Below are 6,936 nucleotides of genomic sequence, written 5' to 3'. Positions count from 1 at the left end.
TCTTATGATGAGGGAATGGGCGTTGACAAAGCAGCTGAAAATGGCTGGGCCTAGGATTATATCTTGAAGAACTCCTCCTCTAGTGTCCTGGAGCTGAGACGACTGATCTCCAACAATCACAACAATCTTTGCTTGTGCTAGAAATAACTCCAATCAATGGAGAGGTTTCTCCCCCAATTCCCTCAACTCTGGTTTTGTTAAGTCTCCTTCATGGTGCACTTAGTTAAATGCTACCTTGAAGTCAAAAGCAAGCATCCTCATTTCCCCTCCTGTTTTGCTCTTTTCTCCATGTTTGGGCCAAGTAATGAAGTCAGAAGCTGAGTGGGCCTCGTGAAACCCAAATTGAGAATTAGTAAGTAGGTTATTGTTGAGGAAGTGTTCTTTGATAATGCCATTAACCAAATCTTTCATTGTGTTGCGGATGATTGAGAGTAGACCAATGTTACAACAATTGGCTGAATGATATTTGTCTCATTTTTGTGCCCAGGTATATCCTATCGGATGTTCCACATTGCTGAGTAGATGGAAATATTCTAACTGTACTGGAACGTTTGTCTAGGGACATAGCTAGGACTGGAGCACAAGTCTTTAGAACTGTTATTAGAATGTTATCTGATTCCGTAGCCTTTGCAATATCTCATGCTTTCAGCTGTTTGGCCAATTTGATTCATTCTACATATATTAACAAAGGCTTGCATCTACAATGCTGGGATCGTCAGAAGATGGATTATCTACTTGACATTGCTGGCAGAAGATGCTTGTAGATGCTTCATGCTTATCTTTTGGACTGATGTGCTTGTCTTCCCCCATTATTGATGATGGGGATAATTATGGAGCCTCTTTCTACATTGAATTAGTTATCTACCATATTTGGATGTGGCAGGACTGCAGAGATGAAATCAAATCTTTTTGTTGTGGGTTCACTTAGACTTGCTGCTTGCTTTGCTTGGTATGCAAGTAGTCCTGCATTGTAGCTTTACCTGTTTGATGTCTCAATTTTAGGTGCTGCTCCTTGTATGCCCTCAATTCTTCATTTAACAAGGATCGACCTTCTGAATTAATGGTAATGGTTAAGTGGGGGATATGCCAGGCCATGAGGTTAGAGATGGTGGTTGAATATAATTGTGCTGCTGTTCATAGTCCATTATGGCTCGTGGATGGCCAGTCTTGAGTTGTTAAATCTGTTTGAAATTTCTCCCATTCAGCACGATGGTAGGGCCATACAATAAAGTGTAACCGCAATATGATCTTAGTACTTTGTCTTCACAATGACTGTTCGGTGCTCACTGCAACTCATGCCATGGATGGATGCATCAACTACAGTTATACTGGAGAAGATGAGGTCATGTATATTTTTCTTTCTTGTCTATTCCCTTACCACCTGCAGGTCCAGTGTGGCAGCTATGTCTTTGAGGACTCAGCCAGCTTAGTCAGCAGCAGTGGTCAGAATATCCCCCACTTTGCCTTTACCATCATTTCAGGGGATTAATCCTAGTTCATTGAACAGTGCAGGAGGGCCTAATAAGAACAGCACTAGTGGCCATTGAAGTCCTTCATCCAGAGTACATCTGTGCTTTTTCCACCCACATTGTTTCTTCTCATCAGTGTTCAACATGGAGGAACATTGAGTCATCAGTGAGGGAGGATGGTACATGATAATCAATCAATAGTTTCCTTGCCTATGTTTGACCTGATGCCATGCGACTTCATTTTATCCAAAGACTATGTCAAAGACTCCCAGGGCAACTCTTTCTGACCATATAATTCTGTGCTGTCACCTGTGCTGCAGTGACGGTGATGACTGGAATACTGTAAGCTATGATTCCATGAGAATGGCTCTGTCAGACTGTTTTTTTGACAAGTTTGTGAAACACCACTCCCAATCTTGGCATAAGTCCTGAGATTTTGGTGAAGAGGATTTTGCAGGGTCGACAATATGGTGTGTGGCATTGTCAATTCTGGTGCCTTGGTCAATGCCAGATGGTCTGTCTGGTCTCATTCCTTTTGTCAGACTTGGTAGCTATCAGATACAACTGAATGACTGATTAGGCCACTTAAGAGTCAACCACATTGCTGCGGGCCTATAGTCACAAGCAGACCAGACCAATGAGGATGGCAGATGTTTCCTTTCTACAGGGCATAAGGATTTTCACAATTGTATGGTCATTATTATAGTGGCTTACAATTCCAGATTGATTAATTCAGTTCAAATTTCACCATTTGCCATGGTGGGATTAGAATTAGAATCCCTACAGTGTGGAATCAGGCCCTTCGGCCCAACAAGTCCACACCAACCCTCTGAAGAGTAACCCACCCAGATCCATTCCCCTACCCGATATTTACCCTAACTAATGCACCTAACCTACACATCCCTGAACATTATGGGCAATTTAGCACAGCCAATTCACCTAACCTGCACGTCTTTGGATTGTGGGAGGAAACCAGAGCAGCTGGAGGAAACCCACGCAGACACAGGGAGAATGTGTAAACTCCACACAGATAGTCACTCAAGGCTGCAATCAAACCTGGGTCCCTGGTCCGGTGAGGCAGCAGTACTAATCACTGAGCTACCGTGCTGTCTCTATTTAAACCATTTTCTGGGTTACTCAAACGTGTCAGTACTATTACCCCATGTGTTGTTTTGACAATGAAAAAGGATTATCTAATGGCATTGCTTTAAATTAAATCTGGTTTATAGCTTTGTCAGATAATTTTGGTCTCTCTCTTACTGAGCTTTGTTCTTTTGCAGCATGACATGTTGAGGGAAGTACATCTGTGTTACGTAGCTTGAGTCCAGACAGACAAGTGTTTGTGATTGTACTATATGTATGTATATAACAGAATTGAAGAACTGCATTTTGGGAAAGCAAATCTTAGCAGGACTTATACACTTAATGGTAAGGTCCTGGGGAGTGTTGCTGAACAAAGAGACCTTGGAGTGCAGGTTCATAGCTCCTTGAAAGTGGAGTCGCAGGTAGATAGGATAGTGAAGAAGGCGTTTGGTATTCTTTCCTTTGTTGGTCAGAGTATTGAGTACAGGAGTTGGGAGGTCATGTTGCGGTTGTACAGGACATTGGTTAGGCCACTGTTGGAATATTGCATGCAATTCTGGTCTCCTTCCTATCGGAAAGATGTTGTGAAACTTCAAAGGGTTCAGAAAAGATTTACAAGGATGTTGCCAGGGTTGGAGGATTCGATCTATATGGGGAGGCTGAACAGGCTGGGGCCGTTTTCCCTGGAGTATCGGAGGCTGAGGGGTGACCTTATAGAGGTTTACAAAATTATGAGGGGCATGGATAGGTTAAATAGACAAAGTCTTTTCCCTGGGGTCGGGGAGTCCAGAACTAGAGGGCATAGGTTTAGGGTGAGAGAGGAAAGATATAAAAGGGACCTAAGGGGGAACTTTTTCACGCAGAGGGTGGTACATGTATGGAATGAGCTGCCAGAGGAAGTGGTGGAGGCTGGTACAATTGCAACATTTAAGAGGCATCTGGATGGGTATATGAATAGGAAAGGTTTGGAGGGATATGGGCCGGGTGCTGGCAGGTGGGACTAGATTGGATTGGGATATCTGATTGGCGTGGACGGGTTGGACCGAAGGGTGTGTTTCCATGGTGTACATCTCTATGACTCTATCTGTACTTCTATACCAGCCTTTACCAATTTATTCATTCCATTTCCCATTTTTGTGTTCTTTTATTTCCCATTATTGCTTAAATTACTTCACAGTAAAAAAATTACTCATTTATACTTGCTAACATTTCTCTGATATTAGATTAGATTCGCTGCAGTGTGGAAACAGGCCCTTCGGCCCAACAAGTCCACACCGACCCGCCGAAGCGTACCCCTACATTTACCCCTTACCGAAAACACTACGGGCAATTTAGCATGGCCAATTCACCTAACCTGCACATTTTTGGACTGTGGGAGGAAACCGGAGCACCCGGAGGAAACCCACACAGACACGGGGAGAACGTGCAAACTCCACACAGTCAGTCGCCTGAGGCGGGAATTGAACCCGGGTCTCTGGCGCTGTGAGGCAGCAGTGCTAACCACTGTGCCACCCACATATGTTTTCCTTCCGAAACACATCTGTTTTACATGGAGTGGCTTGACAGTATTGGTTTCTCTTCTATGCAGTTTGTTTTGAGTAGGCAAAATGTTGTTCTTCTTTACTACTTCACTGTAAACAAGTTTCTTCAGCAAAAATTTTAAGTTGCCAATACTGCTGCTTGGCAACAATGCTGTTGCTACTGTTCCCATTTTGGTCCCCATGACCTTCTGTTTTTGAGAAGTATTCCAGCAGGTGAGGGGCTGACAAAAACAATCACTGCCAGTTCTCCAAACGCTGTTCTTGGTTTTATCACTTTGTGACCTGATCCTTACACATTCCCCCACCTTTTCTGATGCAGGCCCAAACCTACAGAACAGTCACATACCAGTCAACCACAGTATCCAAGATCAGAAATATTAAGTTACTCATTGAAAGAATAAACTGAATAGAACAAAATCCAGCTTTATCTGCATTGTGTTAAACTAAAATTCATGTCTGCACTTGCTGCGTTTCTTTCTTGCAGATAGAAGGCGGTCATTAGCTCAAAACACTGTTCTATGTCTACAATATGAGTTAATGGAGGACAATACAGAGTAAGTTATGTAGCCTTAATCAGCAGGCTGCACTATTCAATAAGGTCATGACTCACCTGCTTAAATTTCCAAGGCGAAAATGAGGACTGCAGATGCTGGAGATCAGAGTCAAGATTAGAGTGGTGCTGTAAAAGGACAGCAGGTCAGGCAGCATCCGAGGAGCAGGAAATTGACGTTTTGGGCAAAAACCCTTCATTTTCCACCTTTCCTGAACTCGCCTCTGTTATAGTGATGAAGAAGTGTGGGGCACATAGTCAACAAGGACTCCCAAAATCGTATGGCACAGGAGAGGGCCATTTGGGCCATCATGTTTGTGCTGGTCAGCCAAGAGCTACCTAGCTGATTTCCATCTTCCTTTATGAGACACTCAGCCTTGCAGGTCATGGCTCTTCAAGTAGAAGGGCTCATGCCCGAAACGTCAATTCTCCTGCTCCTTCGATGCTGCCTGACCTGCTGTGCTTTTCCAGCAACACATTTTCAGCTCTTCAAGTAGATGTCCATGATGTGAGTCTGTGGAGTGACAGCTGATCTATGCCTATCACACTTATGTTAGCTCCTAGAGCATAAATATGAGATGTTAGTTATACAGTGCTGAGGAACGCAATGCATTTTTACTACAGATGCTGGTACTTGCATATGTATAGCACAATCACACATATTTGTGTGTTTGAACTCAACCTAAGCAACTTGGGAGGTACTGTGGCATGCTTCCTTCAACATGCCATGCTGCAAGGGTCCAGAGCTCAGTAAGATCAAGACTGTGAGAATTATAGTTATTTTTAGTTAATCTGTTCAAAGGTATCAATTCAGATTTCTAGATCAGATGGGACTTGAACCTAGGCCTCTTTGTCCAGAGACAGGGACACTATCACTGCACCATAAGAGCCCACAGAACTGTTCCAAATCCTGACAAAGACCATCTAAATCTTCTCATCAATATTTTCAAATCAGCCTGTTCAGAAATGTTACGACACATCTCTGGAGCAGGTGAGATGAACTTAAACCTTCTGCCTCAGAGGTAAGAACACTACCAATGCACTACAAGAGGTCTTCAGCAGCCCAGCCTCCCAACAGATCTCTCAACCTGGCCCAGTGCATTATACTGTTAGGTCATGACCCATGATACACTGGTTTTATCGTGAGCATGTTCCTTAAAGGCATATCACACGTATTTGCTGAGTATTTTACAAAAAATTTCTTGAGAGTTTTTGCCTCTACCAACCCTCTCAGAAGTGAGCTGATGTTCCTCAGGATCAGGTCCCTACTACCTTCTGGGTGAAAAATGTGACCGCAGTCTCATTACCCAATGCTGTCACACAGTACACTGCCAATGGTCTGTCCTGAAAAACATTCAAAAATAGCCAGATGGAGAAACAAATGAAAAGTTACCACACTTTGTAAATCTGGGAGTGGACCTTTTATTTCTGAATGACTATGTGGCATTTTCAGATTGTGATTTCCTGAGGATATTTCTGCAAACACAGCCTTCGACATTTTTTGTGGTTACTGTCACGAGTTGCCCATGTTGAATTACATTTCGAATACAGGGAAAAAAAAACAATCGAATTAAATCCAACTAAATGACTGCACTTTAATTTTTTTAGATAACATTTCAACTGGGAACAGAATTCAATAGCCTTTCAATTTCCGCAGTTCAGGTTTAGTGACATGATTGTGTTTTACTTTGCAATGGCTGTACTTATGTAAACGTTTCCAAAATGAATCTCTTGCAAGAGAATTTTTTGCTGAGGTTTGTTTAAAAATTGTTTTATTTCTCAGCTATAGCAGTGTGACACCACTGTGTGGTGATAGCTCACAGCCTCTTTAGATAAGTAGTTGCATTGAAGTGGAGCAATTCACTTGTAACTTTATTTTCCTGTGCGCATGGAAATATGATAATAAATCAGTGTAGGTAAGCATTAGTGCAGTTTTCGGTATTCAATTTAATTGGGAAAATAAGATTTTCTGAGATGCTGCGTAAATCTCACCTCCAGTCAGGTACAAGGTCTGCTAATACTGTGACTATGAATAACTGGGGATATTTCATAGCTACTGTACCTACCCATATTAAATAAATTGCTAAATTATGCAAGTGAAGATTGATCTAGCGTTGTCCATTATCTGACACTACTAACACATTTAATAATTACTGTAATTAAACTTTTAGTGAGAATAATATATTGGTTCAAAAGGTTTCCCCTTCTTTCTCACACCTCAGTTTCCCAGCTTGGTTCCTGGACGCCGTGTGAGATTCAGAACAGACCCTCTAATTTCAGAATCGTGAACAGA

This window comes from Chiloscyllium plagiosum, chromosome 24 (assembly GCF_004010195.1).
Source record: "Chiloscyllium plagiosum isolate BGI_BamShark_2017 chromosome 24, ASM401019v2, whole genome shotgun sequence".
Lineage (NCBI taxonomy): Eukaryota > Metazoa > Chordata > Chondrichthyes > Orectolobiformes > Hemiscylliidae > Chiloscyllium > Chiloscyllium plagiosum.
The sequence above is the reverse complement of the archived record's forward strand: the minus strand, read 5'-3'. Positions refer to the sequence as shown.